We start from the raw sequence: 22,721 nt of genomic DNA, 5'->3' as shown, positions 1-22,721 counted from the left end.
AATACAAGTACTTATGCTCCTTTGCTAGACTCTCCAATTTGCATGCATTATTTCGGGGATCAATAAACAATAGCACTTAGGTCAAAGTTGGTCCCCACCTGTTTTTCTTAGCCTGAGAGCTAAGAATGGTTTTTATATTTTCAAATGATTGAAAAGATAAAAAGAAGAATATTTCACAGAACATGAAAATTATATGAAATTAAAATTTCAGTGCCCATCAGTAAAATTTTATTAGAACACATCCATGCTCATTCATTTACATATTGTCTATGGCTGCTTCAGTACTACAATAGCAGAATTGCATAGTTAACAGAGACCATATGGCCTACAAAGCTGAAAATATTTACCACTTGGCCCTTTATAGAAAAAGTTTGTAGACTCCTGCATTATTTCATTTCATGCTCACCACAAATATATATATATTACTTGGATGATATATTCATTCTCATTTTACAGAAGATAAAGCTAAGGCTTACAACAGCCAGTAAGTAGTAGAACCTGGATTCAATCTCAACACAATAACAAAAATTTAATAGTGATATTTAATAATTTCAACTACCATTAACTGAGTGCTCACCAAATGCCAGAATCAGTACATAGGAGTTTCCAAGATTTAATCCTTTAATCATGTAATCTTCACCACAATTCTATATGAAAGATACTACTATTATGATCTCCATTTCATGGATGAGGAAACTGAGACTCAGAGACGATAAGTGACTTGGCCAAAGTCTCATTTTAAGAGAACTAGGATTCACAGCCAGCTCTTAAGAAGCTGAATGTTAGGGGCCATCTAACCAGAAAACAAGAAGTTTACTGTAGGCACCTGTCAAGTCAGAGTTGATAAGGAAAGGCATTGGAGACCCTCTCTCTGTTCTTCCTCATGCTGCAGGGCTGGTGTTCAGATTTGAGCATATTGAGTGACTATCTAAATGGAGACGTTGGAAACTTGCATCTGGAGTTCAGGTGAGTGGCCTAAACGGAAGAGATTGAATTTGGGAGTCATAAGAGTGGATTAGCTCAGCCACAGAGAGTATGCAGAGTGAAAAGAGAAAAGGATCAAGTATGGGAACTTGAAGAAACATCAATATTAAGAGAGAGACTTAGAGAAATGAGTCGCTGGAGAGAGGTGAGGGAAGTCAAGAGAGAATGACTCACAGAAGTCAAGGAAGGATAAATTCTCCAGAAAGGAGTGATCCACAGGGACAAACACTACAAGGGAGTTCAAGGCTATACAAGCACAGACAAATGTCCATCTAATTTAGCAACATGGAGTTCATCAGTAACCTTAGTAAAGTGCCAACACACTAAAGTGATGGGAATGAAAAGACACTGCAGTGGGTTGAGGAGGTGAAAGGGAGATGAGGAAGCAAAAGAGGAATGTAGACAATTCCTTCAAGAAACATGGCTATGTAAAGGAGAATAAGGCATTAGCCAGTAGTGGACCCCAGGTCAAGAATTTTTTTTTTAATGGGAGAGATGTGAACATGTTTATATGCAAGAAGGTAACAGACCATAGCAAGGAAAAGATAATTCTAAATTTCATACAATTCTAAATCAATAAATCTAAATTTGGCTGAAAACTAATTCCACACCTCTCCTGTAGTATAAATTGCACAGCATTGTGACTATTACTTTCCTCGATGTGCTGAGGTCTTTCTCACTTGCAGTCACAACTATTCCAGGTGACTATGGTTTCTGGAAGCCTGATTGCCACATAAATGTAGTGTTGCCCACTTGCCTTGAGGTCAGTCTTCTGTCACGTGCAGCATCCAAAAAAAGCATGAAACCTGAGGGATTTTGGTTTCTTTTCTTTTTTCTTTTTTCAAAACCGCAAATATTGCAGAAAACAGTTGCTGAAGAGTGGGTGATGATAAAAATAGCCGGAAAACTCCAATACTAAGAATACATGCATTGCAAAGTATAAAAGAAAGGTTCCCTGCTTAGTAATGACTTTAAAAATAAAGTCAGTGATATGAAAACTTAGAAGCAATAGAGAAGGAACAAGGAAAAAAGACAGAAAAAAAGACCAAAGTTACAAAGAAGAAAAGAAAAAAGGAGAAGGAAAAACTGAGTCAAAGATGGGCAGTGTACCTATGCAGCAAGAGCAGTGCAAAGCAGGGATGGGTGCTGCATGCAGCAGTGATGCTAACAGACGCTCATGTACCTGCCTCCTGTGCACATGTGCAAGAGTTTCTCTAAAGTACTGTATTTCCCTAGAAGTCAAATTGCTGGATCAAAGGGTATGCAGAAGTTTAACTTTAACTTAGTTTCAAAAGTGGTGATTCCAAAAAAATACCTATAGTGACAAAAAGTAGATCAGTGATTGCCAAGGACCAAGGGTTGGGAGTAGCGATCAACTGCAAAGAGGTAGTGATTACACAGGTGTATACATTTGTCAAAATTCACTAACCTACATGCTTTAAAGAGGTGCATTTTATTCTATGTATGCTATACTTCAATAAAATTGGTCTCATTTTCTACACACCCTTTTTTTTTAAGTTCTTCACTTTTCAGTTTTTTAGAAATTTTTACTGGAGTATAGTTGATTCACAATGTTGTGTTACTTTCAGGTGTACAGCAAAGTGAATCAGCCATACATACACACACACACACATATATCCATTCCTCTCACATTCCCTTCCCATAGAAGTTATTATAGAATACTGAGTAGAGTTCCCTGTGCTATAGAGTAGTACAGTAGGTCCTTGTTAGTTATCTATTTTATATATAGTAGTGAATATATGCCAATCCCAATCTCCTAATTTATCACTTCCCCCCATGTTTCCCCTTTGGTAACCATAAATTTGATTTTGAGATCCGTTTCTGTTTTGTAAATAGGCTCATTTGTATCATATTTTTATTAGATTCCACATATAAGTGATATCATATGATATTTGTCTCTATCTGACTAACTTCACTTAGTATGATAAATCTCTAGGCCCATCCATGTTGCTGCAAATGGCATTATTTCATTCTTTTTAAGGGCTGAGTAATATTCCATTGCATATATGTACCACATTTTCTTTATCCATTCATCTGTCAATGGACATTTAGGTTGCTTCCATGTCTTTGGCTATTGTAAATAGTGCTACAATGAACACTGGGGTGCATGTCTCTTTCAGAATAATGGTTTTCACCAGATATATGCCTAGGACTGGGATTGCTAGATCATATGGTAAATCTATATTTAGTTTTTAAAGAAACCTCTAACCCAAAATCTATGGGATGCAGCAAAAGCAGTTCTAAGAGGGAAGTTTATAGCAATACAATCCTACCTTAAGAAATAGGAAACAGGGCTTCCCTGGTGGCGCGGTGTTTGAGAGTCTGCCTGCCAATGCACGGGACACGGGTTCATGCCCCGGTCCCGGAAGATCCCACATGCCACGGAGCGGCAGGGCCCGTGAGCCATGGCCGCTGAGCCTGCGTGTCCGGAGCCTGTGCTCCGCAACGGGAGAGGCCACAGCAGTGAGAGGCCCGCATACCGCAAAAAAAAAAAAAAAAAAAAAAAAAAAAAAAAGAAATAGGAAACATCTCAAATAAACAACCTAACTTTGCACTTAAAGCAATTAGAGAAAGAAGAACAAAAAAAACCAAAGTTAGCAGAAGGAAAGAAATCATAAAGATCAGATCAGTAATAAATGAAAAAGAAATAAAGGAAACGATAGCAAAGATCGATAAAACTAAAAGCTGGTTCTTTGAGAAGATAAACAAAATTGATAAAACATTAGCCAGACTCATCAAGAAAAAAAGGGAGAAGACTCAAATCAATAGAATTAGAAATGAAAAAGGAGAAGTAACAACTGACACTGCAGAAATACAAAAGATCATGAGAGATTACTACAAGCTACTCTATGCCAATAAAATGGACAATCTAGAAAAAATGGACAAATTCTTAGAAATGCACAACCTGCCAAGACTGAATCAGGAAGAAATAGAAAATATGAACAGACCAATCACAAGCACTGAAAGTGAAACTGATTAAAAATCTTCCAACGGGGGGGGGGACCTTGAAGATGGCGGAAGAGTAAGACGCGGAGATCGCCTTCCTCCCCACGGATACACCAGAAATACATCCACACGTGGAACAACTCCTACAGAACTCCTACTGAAGGCTGGCAGAAGACCTCAGACCTCCCAAAAGGCAAGAAACTCCCCACGTACCTGGGTAGGGCAAAAGAAAAAAAGAAAAAACAGAGACAAAGGAATAAGGACGGCACCTGCACCAGTGGGAGGGAGCTGTGAAGGAGGAAAAGTTTCCACACACTAGGAAGCCCCTCCACGGGCGGAGTCTGCGGGAGGCGGAGGGGGGAGTTTCGGGACCGCGGAGTAGTGCACAGCGACGGGTGCGGAGGGCAAAGCGGGGAGATTCCTGCACAGACGATCGGTGCCGACCAGCACGACCAGCACTCACCAACCCGAGAGGCTTGTCTGCTCACCCGCCGGGGCGGGCGGGGCTGCGAGCTGAGGCTCGGGTTTTGGTTTTGGACGGAGCTCAGGGAGAGGACTGGGGTTGGCGGCTTGAACATAGCCTGAAGGGGTTAGTGCACCACGACTAGCCGGGAGGGATTTCGGGGAAAAGCCCCTGCCGAAGAGGCAAGAGACTTTTTCTTCGCTCTTTGTTTCCTGGTGCGCGAGGAGAGGGGTTGAAGAGCGCTGCTTAAAGGATCTCCAGAGACGGGCGCGAGCCGTGGCTAAAAGCGCGAACCCCAGAGACGGGCGCGAGTCGCGGTTAAAAGCGCGAACCCCAGAGACGGGCGGGAGACGCTAAGGCTGCTGCTGCCGCCACCAAGGGGCCTGTGTGCGAGCACAGGTCACTCTCCACACCCCTCTTCCGCGGAGCCTGTGCAGCCCGCCACTGCCAGGTTCCCGGGATCCAGGGACAACTTCCCCGGGACAACGCACGGCGGGCTTCAGGCTGGTGCAACGTCACGCCGGCCTCTGCCGCAACGTCACGCTGCCTCAGCCGCCACAGGCCCGCCCCGCACGCAGTGCCCCTCCTTCCCCCATCCCCCAACCCCCGGCCTGAGTGAGCCGGAGGCCCCGAATCAGCGGCTCCTTTAACCCCGTCCTGTCTGAGCGAAAAAACAGACGCCCTCCAGCGACCTACACGCAGAGGCAGGGCCAAATCCAAAGCTGAGCTCCTGTGAGCTGTGAGAACAAAGAAGAGAAAGGGGAATCTCTCCCAGCAGCCACAGAAGTAGCGGATTAAAGCTCCACAATCAACTTGATATACCCTGCATCTGTGGAATACCTGAATAGACAAGGAATGATCCCAAATTGAAGAGGGGGAATTTAGGAGCGAGATCTATGATTTTTTTTCCCTTTTCCTCTTTTTGTGAATGTGTACGTGTATGCTTCTGTGTGAGATCTTGTCTGTATACTCTTGCTTCCACCATTTGTCCTAGGGCTCTATCCGTCCATGATTTTTTTTTTAAAATTCTTTTTCTTAATAATTAAGTTTAATTGTAATAACTTTATTATACTTTACCTTCGTTCTTTCTTTCTTTCCTTCCTTCCTTCCCTCCTTTAGACAACGAATCACCCCAAATTGAGGAGGTGGTCTCTGAGAGCAAGATTTATGATTTTTCCCCGTTTACCTCTTTTTGTGAAGGTGTATGTGTATGCTTCTGTGTAAGATTTTCTCTGTATAGCTTTGCTTCCAACATTTGTCCTAAGGTTCTACCCGTCCCTTTTTTTTTTTTTCTAAATATTTTTTAATTCAATAACTATATTATACTTTATTTTATTTTTACTGTATCATCTTTCTGTCTTTTTTCCTTCTTTCCCTCCTTCCTTCCTCCCTCCCTCCCTCCCTCCCTCCTTTCTTTCCTTCTTTGCTTCTTTCTTCCTTCCTTCCTTTCCTCCTTTCCTTCTTTCTTTACTCATACTTCTACTAATTCTCTCTACTTTTTCTCCCTTTTATTCTGAGCTGTGTGGATGAAAGGCTCTTGGTGCTCCAGCCAGGAGTCAGGGCTCTGCCTCTGAGGTAGGAGAGCCAACTTGAGGACACTGGTCAGCAAGAGACCTCCCAGCTCCACATAATATTAAACGGTGGAAATCTCCCAGAGACCTCCATCTTAACACCAGCACCCAGCTTCACTCAACGACCAGCAAGCCACAGTGCTGGACAACCTATGCCAAACAACTAGCAAAACAGGAACACAACCCCACCCATTAGCAGAGAGGCTGCCTAAAATCATAATAAGGCCACAGACACCCCAAAACACACCACCAGACGTGAACCTGCCCACTAGAGAGACAAGATCCAGCCTCATCCAGCACAACACAGGCACTAATCCCCTCCACCAGGAAGCCTACACAACCCACTGAAACAACCTTAGCCACTGGAGACAGACATCAAAAACAACGGGAACTACGAAAGTGCAGCCTGCAAAAAGGAGACCCCAAACACAGTAAGATAAGCAAAATGAGAAGACAGAAAAACACACAGCAGATGAAGGAGCAAGATAAAAACCCACCAGACCTAACAAATGAAGAGGAAATAGGCAATCTACCTGAAAAAGAATTCAGAATAATGATAGTAAGGATGATCCGAAATCTTGGAAGTAGAATGGACAAAATGCAAGAAACAGTTAACAAGGACCTACAAGAACTAAAGATGAAACAAGCAACGAGGAACAATGCAATAAATGAAATTAAAACCACTCTAGATAGGATCAATAGCAGAATAACTGAGGCAGAAGAACGGATAAGTGACCTGGAAGATAAAGTAGTGGAAATAACTACTGCAGAGCAGAATAAAGAAAAAAGAATGAAAAGAACTGAGGACAGTCTCAGAGACTTCTGGGACAACATGAAACGCACCAACATTCGAATTATAGGGGTTCCAGAAGAAGAAGAAAGAAAGAAAGGAAGAAAATATTTGAAGAGATTATAGTTGAAAACTTCCCTAATATGGGAAAGGAAATAGTTAATCAAGTCCAGGAAGCACAGAGAGTCCCATACAGGATAAATACAAGGAGAAACACGCCAAGACACATATTAATCAAACTGTCAAAAATTAAATACAAAGAAAGCATATTAAAAGCAGCAAGGGAAAAACAACAAATAACACACAAGGGAATCCCCATAAGGTTAACAGCTGATCTCTCAGCAGAAACCCTACAAGCCAGAAGGGAGTGGCAGGACATACTGAAAGTGATGAAGGAGAAAAGCCTGCAACCAAGACTACTCTACCCAGCAAGGATCGCATTCACATTTGATGGAGAAATTAAAACCTTTACAGACAAGCAAAAGCTGAGAGAGTTCAGCACCACCAAACCAGCTTTACAACAAATGCTAAAGGAACTTCTCTAGACACGAAACACAAGAGAAGGAAACGACCTATAGTAGCGAACCCAAAACAATATAGAAAATGGGAATAGGAACATACATATCGATAATTACCTTAAACGTAAATGGACTAAATGCTCCCACCAAAAGACACAGATTGGCTGAATGGATACAAAAACAAGACCCTTAAATATGCTGTCTACAAGAGACCCACTTCAGACCTAGAGACACATACAGACTGAAAGTAAGGGGATGGAAAAAGATATTCCATGCAAATGGAAACCAAAAGAAAGCTGGAGTAGCAATTCTCATATCAGACAAAATAGACTTTAAAATAAGGACTATTAAAAGGGACAAAGAAGGACACTACATAATGATCAAGGGATCGATCCAAGAAGAAGATATAACAATGGTAAATATTTATGCACCCAACATAGGAGCACCTCAATACATAAGGCAAATACTAACAACCATAAAAGGGGAGATCAACAGTAACACATTCATAGTAGGGGACTTTAACACCCCACTTTCACCCATGGACAGATCATCCAAAATGAAAATAAATAAGGAAACACAAGCTTTAAATGATACATTAAACAAGATGGACTTAATTGATATTTATAGGACACTCCATCCAAAAACAACAGAATACACATTTTTCTCAAGTGCTCATGGAACATTCTCCAGGATAGATCATATCTTGGGTCACAAATCAAGCCTTGGTAAATTTAAGAAAACTGAAATTGTATCAAGTATCTTTTCTGACCACAACGCCATGAGACTAGATATCAATTACAGGAAAAGATCTGTAAAAAATACAAACACATGGAGGCTAAACAATACACTACTTAATAATGAAGTGATCACTGAAGAAATCAAAGAGGAAATAAAAAAATACCTAGAAACAAATGACAATGGAGACACAACGACCCAAAACCTATGGGATGCAGCAAAAGCAGTTCTAAGGGGGAAGTTTATAGCAATACAAGCCCACCTTAAGAAGCAGGAAACATCTCGAATAAACAACCTAACCTTGCACCTCAAGCAATTAGAGAAAGAAGAACAAAAAAACCCCAAAGCTAGCAGAAGGAAAGAAATCATAAAAATCAGATCAGAAATAAATGAAAAAGAAATGAAGGAGACGATAGCAAAGATCAATAAAACTAAAAGCTGGTTCTTTGAGAAGATAAACAAAATAGATAAACCGCTAGCCAGACTCATCAAGAAAAAAAGGGAGAAGACTCAAATCAATAGAATTAGAAATGAAAAAGGAGAAGTAACAACTGACACTGCAGAAATAAAAAAAATCATGAGAGATTACTACAAGCAACTCTATGCCAATAAAATGGACAATCTGGAAGAAATGGACAAATTCTTAGAAATGCACAACCTGCCAAGACTGAATCAGGAAGAAATAGAAAATATGAACAGACCAATCACAAGCACTGAAATTGAAACTGTGATTAAAAACCTTCCAACAAACAAAAGCCCAGGACCAGATGGCTTCACAGGTGAATTCTATCAAACGTTTAGAGAAGAGCTAACACCTATCCTTCTCGAACTCTTCCAAAATATAGCAGAGGGAGGAACACTCCCAAATTCCTTCTACGAGGCCACCATCACCTTGATACCAAAACCAGACAAGGATGTCACAAAGAAAGAAAACTACAGGCCAATATCACTGATGAACATAGATGCAAAAATCCTCAACAAAATACTAGCAAACAAAATCCAACAGCACATTAAAAGGATCATACACCATGATCAAGTGGGGTTTATTCCAGGAATGCAAGGATCCTTCAATATACGCAAATCTATCAATGTGATAAACCATATTAACAAATTGAAGGAGAAAAACCATATGATCATCTCAATAGATGCAGAGAAAGCTTTCGACAAAGTTCAACACCCATTTATGATAAAAACCCTCCAGAAAGTAGGCATAGAGGGAACTTTCCTCAACATAATAAAGGCCATATATGACAAGCCCACAGCAAACATCATCCTCAATGGTGAAAAACTGAAAGCATTTCCACTAAGATCAGGAGCAAGACAAGGTTGCCCACTCTCACCACTCTTATTCAACATAGTTTTGGAAGTTTTAGCCACAGCAATCAGAGAAGAAAAGGAAATAAAAGGAATCCAAATCGGAAAAGAAGAAGTAAAGCTGTCACTGTTTGCAGATGACATGATACTATACATAGAGAATCCTAAAGATGCTACCAGAAAACTACTAGAGCTAATCAATGAATTTGGTAAAGTAGCAGGATACAAAATTAATGCACAGAAATGTCTGGCATTCCTATATACTAATGATGAAAAATCTGAAAGTAAAAACAAGAAAACACTCCCATTTACCATTGCAACAAAAAGAATAAAATATCTAGGAATAAACCTACCTAAGGAGACAAAAGACCTGTATGCAGAAAATTATAAGACACTGATGAAAGAAATTAAAGATGATACAAATAGATGGAGAGATATACCATGTTCTTGGATGGGAAGAATCAACATTGTGAAAATGACTCTACTACCCAAAGCAATCAACAGATTCAATGCAATCCCTATCAAACTACCACTGGCATTTTTCACAGAACTAGAACAAAAATTTTCACAATTTGTATGGAAACACAAAAGACCCCGAATAGCCAAAGCAATCTTGAGAACGAAAAAAGGAGCTGGAGGAATCAGGCTCCCTGACTTCAGACTATATTACAAAGCAACAGTAATCAAGGCAGTATGGTACTGGCACAAAAACAGAAAGATAGATCAGTGGAACAGGATAGAAAGCCCAGAGATAAACCCACGCACATATGGACACCTTATCTTTGATAAAGGAGGCACGAATGTACAGTGGAGAAAGGACAGCCTCTTCAATAAATGGTGCTGGGAAAACTGGACAGGTACATGTAAAAGTATGAGATTAGATCACTCCCTAATACCATACACAAAAATAAGCTCAAAATGGATTAAAGACCTAAATGTAAGGCCAGAAACTATCAAACTCTTAGAAGAAAACATAGGAAGGACACTCTATGACATAAATCACAGCAAGATCCTTTCTGACCCACCTCCTAGAGTAATGGAAATAAAAACAAAAATAAACAAATGGGACCTAATGAAACTTCAAAGCTTTTGCACAGCAAAGGAAACCATAACCAAGACCAAAAGACAACCCTCAGAATGGGAGAAAACATTTGCAAATGAAGCAACTGACAAAGGATTAATCTCCAAAATTTACAAGCAGCTCATGCAGCTCAATAACAAAAAAACAAACAACCCCATCCAAAAATGGGCAGAAGACCTAAATAGACATTTCTCCAAAGAAGATATACAGAATGCCAACAAACACATGAAAGAATGCTCAACATCATCAATCATTAGAGAAATGCAAATCAAAACTACAATGAGATATCATCTCACACCAGTCAGAATGGCCATCATCAAAAAATCTAGAAACAATAAATGCTGGAGAGGGTGTGGAGAAAAGGGGACACTCTTGCACTGCTGGTGGGAATGTGAATTGGTTCAGCCACTGTGGAGAACAGTATGGAGGTTCCTTAAAAAACTACAGATAGAATTACCATATGACCCAGCAATCCCACTACTTGGCATATACCCTGAGAAAACCAAAATTCAAAAAGAGTCATGTACCAAAATGTTCATTGCAGCTCTATTTACAATAGCCAGGACATGGAAACAACCTAAGCGCCCATCATCGGATGAATGGATAAAGAAGATGTGGCACATATACACAATGGAATATTACTCAGCCTTAAAAAGAAATGAAATTGAGCTATTTGTAATGAGATGGATAGACCTAGAGTCTGTCATACAGAGTGAAGTAAGTCAGAAAGAAAAAGACAAATACCGTATGCTAACACATATATATGGAATTTAAGGGAAAAAAATGTCATGAAGAACCTAGGGGTAAGACAGGAATAAAGACGCAGACCTACTGGAGAACGGACTTGAGGGTATGGGGAGGGGGAAGGTTGAGCTGTGACAAAGCAAGAGAGAGGCATGGACATATGTACACTAACAAACATAAGGTAGATAGCTAGAGGGAAGCAGCCGCATAGCACAGGGAGATCAGCTCAGTGCTTTGTGACTGCCTGGAGGGGTGGGATAGGGAGGGTGGGAGGGAGGGAGATGCAAGAGGGAAGAGATATGGGAACATATGTATATGTATAACTGACTCACTTTGTTATAAAGCAGAAACTAACACACCATTGTAAAGCAATTATACCCCAATAAAGATGTTTTTTTTAAAAAAAAGAATGCTCAACATATACACACTAACAAACGTAGTAAGGTAGATAGCTGGGGGGAAGCAGCCGCAAGGCACAGGGATATTAGCTCGGTGCTTTGTGACAGCCTGGAAGGGTGGGATGGGGAGAGTGGGAGGGAGGGAGACGCAAGAGGGAAGACATATGGGAACATATGTATATGTATAGCTGATTCACTTTGTTATAAAGCAGAAACTAACACACCATTGTAAAGCAATTATACCCCAATAAAGATGTTTAAAAAAAAAAAAAAAGAGAAATGCAAATCAAAACTACAATGAGATATCATCTCACACCAGTCAGAATGGCCATCATCAAAAAATCTAGAAACAATAAATGCTGGAGAGGGTGTGGAGAAAAGGGGACACTCTTGCACTGCTGGTGGGAATGTGAAATAGTTCAGCCACTATGGAGAACAGTATGGAGGTTCCTTAAAAAACTACAAATAGAATTACTACCCAGAGCAATCTACAGATTCAATGCAATCCCTATCAAACTACCACTGGCATTTTTCACAGAACTAGAACAAAAAATTTCGCAATTTGTATGGAAACACAAAAGACCCCGAATAGCCAAAGCAATCTTGAGAACGAAAAAAGGAGCTGGAGGAATAAGGCTCCCTGACTTCAGACTATATTACAAAGCAACAGTAATCAAGACAGTATGGTACTGGCACAAAAACAGAAAGATAGATCAGTGGAACAGGATAGAAAGCCCAGAGATAAACCCACGCACATATGGACACCTTATCTTTGATAAAGGAGGCAGGAATGTATAGTGGAGAAAGGACAGCCTCTTCAATAAATGGTGCTGGGAAAACTGGACAGGTACATGTAAAAGTATGAGATTAGATCACTCCCTAATACCATACACAAAAATAAGCTCAAAATGGATTAAAGACCTAAATGTAAGGCCAGAAACTATCAAACTCTTAGAAGAAAACATAGGAAGGACACTCTATGACATAAATCACAGCAAGATCCTTTCTGACCCACCTCCTAGAGTAATGGAAATAAAAACAAAAATAAACAAATGGGACCTAATGAAACTTCAAAGCTTTTGCACAGCAAAGGAAACCATAACCAAGACCAAAAGACAACCCTCAGAATGGGAGAAAACATTTGCAAATGAAGCAACTGACAAAGGATTAATCTCCAAAATTTACAAGCAGCTCATGCAGCTCAATAACAAAAAAACAAACAACCCCATCCAAAAATGGGCAGAAGACCTAAATAGACATTTCTCCAAAGAAGATATACAGAATGCCAACAAACACATGAAAGAATGCTCAACATCATTAATCATTAGAGAAATGCAAATCAAAACTACAATGAGATATCATCTCACACCAGTCAGAATGGCCATCATCAAAAAATCTAGAAACAATAAATGCTGGAGAGGGTGTGGAGAAAAGGGGACACTCTTGCACTGCTGGTGGGAATGTGAATTGGTTCAGCCACTGTGGAGAACAGTATGGAGGTTCCTTAAAAAACTACAGATAGAATTACCATATGACCCAGCAATCCCACTACTGGGCATATACCCTGAGAAAACCAAAATTCAAAAAGAGTCATGTACCAAAATGTTCATTGCAGCTCTATTTACAGTAGCCAGGACATGGAAACAACCTAAGCGCCCATCATCGGATGAATGGATAAAGAAGATGTGGCACATATACACAATGGAATATTACTCAGCCTTAAAAAGAAATGAAATTGAGCTATTTGTAATGAGATGGATAGACCTAGAGTCTGTCATACAGAGTGAAGTAAGTCAGAAAGAAAAAGACAAATACCGTATGCTAACACATATATATGGAATTTAAGGGAAAAAAATGTCATGAAGAACCTAGGGGTAAGACAGGAATAAAGACGCAGACCTACTGGAGAACAGACTTGAGGATATGGGGAGGGGGAGGGGTGAGTTTTGACAGGGCGAGAGAGAGTCATGGACATATACACACTAACAAACGTAGTAAGATAGATAGCTGGGGGTAAGCAGACGCAAGGCACAGGGATATTAGCTCGGTGCTTTGTGACAGCCTGGAAGGGTGGGATGGGGAGAGTGGGAGGGAGGGAGATGCAAGAGGGAAGACATATGGGAACATATGTATATGTATAGCTGATTCACTTTGTTATAAAGCAGAAACTAACATACCATTGTAAAGCAATTATACCCCAATAAAGATGTTTTAAAAAAAAAAAAAAAAAAAAACAGAAGTCTTGGGACTTCCCTGGTGGTCCAGTGGTTAGAACTTGGCACTTTCACTGCTGGGGCCCTGGGGTCCAATTCCCGGTCAGGGAACTAGGATCCTGCAAGCCATGAGGCAGGGCCCTCCCACAAAAAAAAAAGGAAAAAAAGAAGACTTAACCAGGAGAAGCACAAGATCGAATAAACATAAAAGATGACACCTTATGAAAAGTAGGTGAAGATTATGGAATATTCTAAAATTTTAAAGCAAAAAGAAACATTTAAAGACTCAAGAGGATGTGACAAATATTGTACATAGGCAAAAAATAAAATAAAATATATGGATGATGGGAGCCCAAAAATCCAGATGCCCATGTCCTGTCTCTGAAGATTCTCATTCAGTGGGTTATGGATTTCCTCTATGTTTAAAAACCTACAGGTGTTATAAAGCAGAAACTAACACACCATTGTAAAGCAATTATACTCCAATAAATATGTTAAAACACAACACAACAAAACAAAACAAAACAAAAAAATCTTCCAACAAACAAAAGCCCAGGACCAGATGGCTTCACAGGCAATTTCTATCAAACATTTAGAAAAGAGCTAACACCTATCTTTCTCAAACTCTTCCAAAATATAGCAGAGGGAGGAACACGCCCAAACTCATTCTACGAGGCCACCATCACCTTGATACCAAAACCAGAAAAGGATGTCACAAAGAAAGAAAACTACAGGCCAATATCACTGATGAACATAGATGCAAAAATCCTCAACAAAATACTAGCAAACAGAATCCAACAGCACATTAAACGGATCATACACCATGACCAAGTGGGGTTTATTCCAGGAATGCAAGGATTCTTCAATACACGCAAATCAATCAACGTGATACACCATATTAACAAATTGAAGGAGAAAAACCATATGATCATCTCAATAGATGCGGAGAAAGCTTTTGACAAAATTCAACACCCATTTATGATAAAAAAAAAAAAAACCTGCAGAAAGTAGGCATAGAGGGAACTTTCCTCAACATAATAAAGGCCATATATGACAAACCCACAGCCAACATCATCCTCAATGGTGAAAAACTGAAAGCATTTCCACTAAGATCAGGAACAAGACAAGGTTGCCCACTCTCACCACTCTTATTCACCATAGTTTTGGAAGTTTTATCCAGAGCAATCAGAGAAGAAAAGGAAATAAAAGGAATCCAATTTGGAAAAGAAGAAGTAAAGCTGTCACTGTTTACAGATGACATGATACTATACATAGAGAATCCTAAAGATGTTACCAGAAAACTACTAGAGCTAATCAAAGAATTTGGTAAAGTAGCAGGATACAAAATTAATGCACAGAAATCTCTGGCTTTCCTATATACTAATGATGAAAAATCAAGATGAAAAATCAAGAAAACACTCCCATTGACCACTGCAACAAAAAGAATAAAATATCTAGGAATAAACCTACCTAAGGAGACAAAAGACCTGTATGCAGAAAATTATAAAACACTGATGAAAGAAATTAAAGATGATACAAATAGATGGAGAGATATGCCATGTTCTTGGATTGGAAAAATCAACATTGTGAAAATGACTCTACTACCCAAAGCAATCTACAGATTCAATGCAATCCCTATCCAACTACCACTGGCATTTTTCACAGAACTAGAACAAAAAATTTCACAATTTGTATGGAAACACAAAAGACCCCGAATAGCCAAAGTAATCTTGAGAATGCAAAATGGAGCTGGAGGAATCAGGCTCCCTGACTTCAGACTACACTACAAAGCTACAGTAATCAAGACAGTATGGTACTGGCACAAAAACAGAAATATAGATCAGTGGAACAGGATAGAAAGCCCAGAGATAAACCCACGCACATACGGTCACCTTATGTTTGATAAAGGAGGCAGGAATGTACAGTGGAGAAAGGACAGCCTCTTCAATAAGTGGTGCTGAGAAAACTGGACAGGTACATGTAAAAGTATGAGATTAGATCACTCCCTAACACCATACACAAAAATAAGCTCAGAATGGATTAATGACCTAAATGTAAGGCCAGAAACTATCAAACTCTTAGAGGAAAACATAGGCAGAACACTCTATGACATAAATCACAGCAAGATCCTTTTTGACCCACCTCCTAAAGAAATGGAAATAAAAATAAACAAATGGGACCTAATGAAAATTTAAAGCTTTTGCACAGCAAAGGAAACCATAAACAAGACCAAAAGACAGCACTCAGAATGGGAGAAAATATTTGCCAATGAAGCAACTGACAAAGGATTAAACTCCACAATTTACAAGTAGCTCATGCAGCTCAATAACAAAAGAACAAACAACCCAATCCAAAAATGGGCAGAAGGCCTAATTCGACATTTCTCCAAAGAAGATATACAGACTGCCAACAAATACATGAAAGAATGCTCAACATCATTAATCATTAGAGAAATGCAAGTCAAAACTACAATGAGATATCATCTCACACCAGTCAGAATGGCCATCATCAAAAAATCTAGAAACAATAAATGCTGGAGAGGGTGTGGAGAAAAGGGGACACTCTTGCACTGTTGGTGGGAATGTAAATTGATACAGCCACTGTGGAGAATAGTATGGAGGTTCCTTAAAAAACTACAAATAGAACTACCATATGACCCAGCAATCCCACTCCTGGGCATATACCCTGAGAAAACCATAATTCAAAAAGAGTCATGTACAAAAATGTTCATTGCAGCTCTATTTACAATAGCCCAGAGATGGAAACAACCTAAGTGTCCATCATCAAATGAATGGATAAAGAAGATGTGGCACATATATACAATGGAATATTACTCAGCCATAAAAAGAAACGAAATTGTGCTTTGTAATGAGGTGGACGGACCTAGAGTCTGTCATACAGAGTGAAGTAAGTCAGAAAGAGAAAGACAAATACCATATGCTAACACATATATATGGAATTTAAGAAAAAAAATGTCATGAAGAACCTAGGGGTAAGACAGGAATAAAGACACAAACCTCCTAGAGAATGGACTTGAGGATATGGGGAGGGGGAAGGGTAAGCTGTGACAAAGCGAGAGAGTGGCATGGCCATATACACACTACCAAATGTAAAATAGATAGCTAGTGGGAACCAGCCGCATAGCACAGGGAGATCAGCTCGGTGCTTTGTGACCACCTAGAGGGGTGGGACGGGGAGGGTGGGAGGGAGGGAGACGCAAGAGGGAAGAGATATGTGAACATATGTATATGTATAACTGATTCACTTTGTTATAAAGCAGAAACTAGCACAGCATTGTAAAGCAATTATACTCTAATAAAGATGTAAAAAAAAAAAACAAGAAACCTCTATACTGTTCTCTATAATGGTTGTACCACCAACATTCCCACCGACAGTGTAGGAGGGCTCTCTTTTCTCCACACCGTCTCCGGCATTTATTGCCTTTAAACTTTTTGATGATAGCCATTCTGACCAGTGTGAGGTGATATCTCATTGTAGTTTTGATTTGCATTCCTCTGATAATATAGTGATGTTGAACATCTTTTCATGTGCTTTTTGGCTATCTGTCTGTCTTCTTTGCAGAAATGTCTATTTATGTGTTCTGCCCGTTTTCTGATTGGGTTGTTTGTTTTTTGATATTAAGCTGCATGGGCTCACTTTTCAGTTTTTATTCCATTTTCTTTTCATTGAAGTATATTTGACATACAATATTACATTAGTTTCATGTGTACAACATAGTGATTCAGCATTTATGTACACTGCCAAATGATCACCACAATAAGTCTAATTACCATGTCACCATACAAAGTTGATACAATATTATTGACTGTATTCCCCATGTTGTACATTACATCCTTATGGATTATTTACTTTGTAACTGGAAGTTTGTACCCCTTAATCCTCTTCACCCGTTTTGCCCCACCAACCTCCCTCCTATCTGGCAACCACCAATCTGTTCTCTGTGTCTATGAGTCTAGATTTTATTTTATTTGTTTGCTTGTTTTCTTAGATTCCACACATAAGTGAAATCATGCAGTATTTGCCTTTTTCCATCTGACTTATTTCACTTAACATAATACCCTCAAGCTCCATCCATGTTGTTGAAAATGGCAATATTTCATTCTTTTTCATGGCTGAGTAGTACTCCATTGTGTGTGTGTGTGTGTGTGTGTGTGTGTGTACACACACACACACACACACACACACTCATACATACCGTACCTTCTTTAACCAGTCATCCATCAATGCACACTTAAGTTGCTTTTATATTTTGGCTATTTTCAATAATGCTGCAAGGAACATAAGAGTGCATATATTTTTTCAAATTAGTGTTTTTATCTTCTTTGCCTATGCACTCTTAATTACTATATTTTTATAATGTGCCTTGTAAGGACAAGCCCCCCACTTCCAGTAATGACCTCTTGTTCTTTGGGAGTGTAATGGCTATTACTATCTCTAAGTCTTCCATATACGTTTTAGGAGCAGCTTATCAAGTTCCATGGAAAACCCTATTGAGAATTTGAATGGAATTGTATTGAATCTATATGAATTTGGGGAAAATTCTTTAATTGCTGGAATTGAGTCTTCCTATTCATGGCATATCTCTCCATTTTTACAATGTTTCCTATAAAGTGCTTGCAATATTTAAAAAAATATTGATTACCTTACATTTGTAGTTGTTATTGAATGTTTTCTTTTTTATTATACTTTCTAACATGTCTAATAATTTTTCCTGATGAATAGAAATGCAATTTATTTCTGTACATTGATTTTTAATCCACCAATCTTGCTAAATTCATGTTACTTTGAATAATCTATCCTTAGATACTCTAAGTTCTTTGAAGTAGAAAATAATATAATCTACAAATAATGATAGTTTATTTCTTCCTTTCCAATTATTAGATCTTCTATTTTTTTCCTTATCTTTATACAACAGCTAGCACTTCTAGCCATAACACTGAATAGAAGTAATGAGAGTCAGCCCCTTTGTCTTGTTTCTTAACTTAAAGGAGATACTTTCAAAATTCCTCCATCAGAAATGATGTTTGGTGTAGGAACTTTACAAATTCCCTATATCAGGTTAGAGTGGTTTCTTTCTTTTTTTTTTTTTTTTTTTTTTTGAGGTATGTGGGCCTCTCACTGTTGTGGCCTCTCCTGTTGGGGAGCACAGGCTCTGGATGCGCAGGCTCAACGGCCATGGCTCACGGGCCTAGCCACTCCGCGGCATGTGGGATCTTCCTGGACTGGGGCACGAACCCGTGTCCCCTGCATTGGCAGGCGGACTCTCAACCACTGCACCACCAGGGAAGCCTGAGTGGTTTCTTTTTATTTCTCATTTGCAAAGCTTTTTCTGTTTGTTTTTTTTTTTAATCAATGGACTTTGGATTTTGCCTGATGCTTTTTCACATTTACTGAGATCATCATATATTATTTTCTGTTAATGCAGTGAATTACATTAATTGATTTTCTAATGTTATATCGACCTCATATTTCTAGGATAACTCTTGCTTGGCTCTGAAATATTATCTTTCTTATACTTTGTTGGATTTAAGTTTACGATATTTTAAGACTTCTACATCTGTGTTCATGAGTGACTTTGTCCTGTAATTGTAATTTCTTTAATTAACCTTATCGAATTTTGTTATCAAGATTCTTGCCGGCTCCATAGAAAGAACTTAGGTATAGTCCTTGTTTTACCTTCTCTAGAATAATTTGTATAAAATTGAAATTACCTCTTTGTTAAGCGTTTGGCTACGCAGTAAACAATCTGAGCCTGGTGTTCTCATTATGGGGCAATTTTAAACTACTGATATTATTTCTTTAATAGTCGTAGGATTAGTTACCATTCACCATCACATTGAGGGTGTGGTCTTTGGATTCGTTGTTTTATGCATGGATTTCCTGTAACAACCATCTGTCTTGACTCTGGGTTTTACCTTCTGTTCCCCACTTCTAATGCAGCTTTTAAGAGGACACCTCAGAGTTCTAGAATTCAAGAGAAGCACTAAGAGAAAAAGCTAGTTTGCGACTAGTTTACCTCAGGGTTCCTCCTGTTTTCAACTACTTTTTGGCCTCTGTAGAATGCCTCGTTTTATGCCAACTCAGCAAAGTCTGCCATTTGCTGGAAATGGAGGTTTCTGCAGACTTTCAAGGACTAGAAACATATATTCTGTGGAATCTCAAAGTGGGGCTCTATTATAGAGAGTTTCCTAAATTTACTTGACCACAGAAACCTTTTCTCTCAGAGAAACCTGAGGAATAAATGCTCCATAGATCACAACTTGGAAAACCGTGTGATCAATGATCTGTAAGTCCTCTTCGACCTCTAGCATACTATAGCTCTGTCCTTTTGTACCTTTAGAGAAAAATCACAGGCTTACATGAGAGTAAATCACGTTAAGGCAATTGGGTTAATGTTATCCAGGACAGCTCTGAAATTTTAAGCACCCAGGGCAGGAAAATCTGCCAAAACTCATACAAGAGACATTCTTGAGCCTCTGACAGTTAGAAAACACACCAGGCCAATGGAAGCAGCTGTTCTTATACAGGAGCAATTCTTAAAATCAAATGTTCAAGCTTCTGGTTAAGCATGGATAACTAAACATACATGTTTATCTCCACTTTCTCCTGAAACCCCACTAAAATGACAATAAATAAATAAAAAGAGATAAACCTGTAAGTACAAAGAGAACAGAAGGGGAGAAAACAGCAAACAAGAGAAGTAAGTATCTTAGAAAAGTGGAAAGCCAAAGACTAAGTAATAGGTGACTTAGCAGATCAGGTAAATTTGGAATCTAAACCTGTAGTAAGAGTAGTCATCAAGAAGTAAGTGTATCTGGGCCTTAAAATCCTCAAGAATTAGAGATACAAGATATTACTGAAAGAAAGGGTATAGAATGAAGCTGATAACAGCCAACTACTTCCTAATCCACCCAGATCAATTGCTAGTAAGGTTAAACCAGACAGGATCTGAACCTGGGGACACCAGGAAGAGCTGAAGATGCAAATAAAGGATCTTACTGAAATGAAAGGCATTAAATGAATGTCCTCATGCTGAATACTAAAACCCTCAGCTCTTTTCCCTCATGCATCTCCCACAATGGGCATGATTATATTGCTCAGGCAGGAAATTAAAGGGTACCTCTACAGGGATACTGAGCAGCCTGTGACAAAAGGTCTACAGAGATTAATAGGGGATCCCCAGTTAAAAAGTTGTGTCCTCACATTATTATCCAGTGTGATTTTTACTAGTTGGCAAGTCCTGCCCATAGATGCAGGTACATTCATGTCCTTTGATATTTAATAATGCCTCATACTTAAACATAAAATGACAGCCAGGAATCACCAAACATTTTAAGAAAGCCACTAACAGAAAAGAGTTTAAAAAATAGGCAATAGAAACAATGCAGGGAGTAGTACATAAAGACTATGATTTTTATCCCCAGAGAGATAAAAGGTATTGCATCCATGAAGCAAGAACAGCATGCTATAAAAAGAAACAAGAGAACAAGAATGAGCTCTTAGAAATTAAAAATATGAAATAAAATATACATGAGAAAATTTTAAAGATAAAATGGAGGAAATCTCTCAAAAAGTAGAAAAAGTGACAAAGAGTTGTAAAATAGGAAAAATAAAAACATTGACATTAGGGAAAACTGAATAAAGGGCATATGGAGAACTCTCTGTAAAACTAAAATTATTTCAAAGTAAAATGTATTAAAAGTACAGTTATTTTTTTAAATGCCTCAATAGCTCTCCACCATCTATAACTGTGCTGTTCAATATGGTAGCCACTAGGTCATGTGGCTATTTAGCCGTTGAAATGTGGCTAGTCTAAAGCAAAATATGCTGTAATTGTAAAATACACATTGGATTTTAAACTCTTAATATGAAAAACAAGAACATAAAAGATATCACTAATTTTTATATTAATTACATGTTGAAATGATAATATTTTAGAGATACTGAGTTAAATAAAATATATTATTAAAATTGAAAAAAATTAAGAAAATTAAGTGTTCACAGAGTGAGCTCTGCTCGTGTTGATCCGAAGCTGCCACTACTCATAGAAACCCACCTAAACAGAACTAGTCATCAGCAGTCAGTAAAGAGAGGTATAGCCAGTTTCCAACTAGGGGTGGGGATTGAGCCAGAGTGGAGCTATGTTGGCCTGGGATATTAGTTGGTAGGACATATGCTATCCTTGGCTACCTTCCCTATGTGTCTCATTTTCACACTGCTTCCTCTGATGTATTTTCATCATATCAGCATAAAACCTTTACAATATGTGTTAAAATGGCCCCTCTTTTGGAGACTGTGTTCATGGGGAGCAACCTCTCCCCCATGCTCTTCTCACCTCAACTCAGCTCTACTTCTAACAGTATGAAGCCCAGTACCTTACACTGAATGTAACGGGGTTCTGCATCTCATTTTGTACATCATCAGGGAAAGGCTTCTTAATAGATTCAAATTCTGAAGATTAGTTCACTATGCTAAAAGCCCAACATCCCAAAAGAAAAAAAATGGTCAAGGAATGCAACAGTTCACTGAAAAAGACATTCAAATGGCTCTTAATCATATGGAAATATGTACAACCTCACTAGTAATAAAAATAATTGCAAAATAAAACTTAAATATACTTTTTAATCTATCAGATTGGCAAAAATAAAAAATCGGATAACTTGCTATGTGGTGAGACTATAGGGAAAGGCATTCTCATACACTGCTGGTAGGAGTGTAATTGGTACACTTCTATGGAGGGCAATTTGACAACATATATAACAAATTTATTACAAATGCATTTACCCTTTGATCAGCTGTTCTATTTTTAATAATTTATCTTACAGATACACTTACTAACACAAGAAAGCAAAGGACTAGAAAAAAACACAATTCCATCAATAAGGATTTAGCTAGAAAAAAAGTAGGGCATACTAATTAAAT

This window comes from Phocoena sinus, chromosome X (assembly GCF_008692025.1).
Source record: "Phocoena sinus isolate mPhoSin1 chromosome X, mPhoSin1.pri, whole genome shotgun sequence".
In the NCBI taxonomy this organism is placed as follows: domain Eukaryota; kingdom Metazoa; phylum Chordata; class Mammalia; order Artiodactyla; family Phocoenidae; genus Phocoena; species Phocoena sinus.
The sequence above is the reverse complement of the archived record's forward strand: the minus strand, read 5'-3'. Positions refer to the sequence as shown.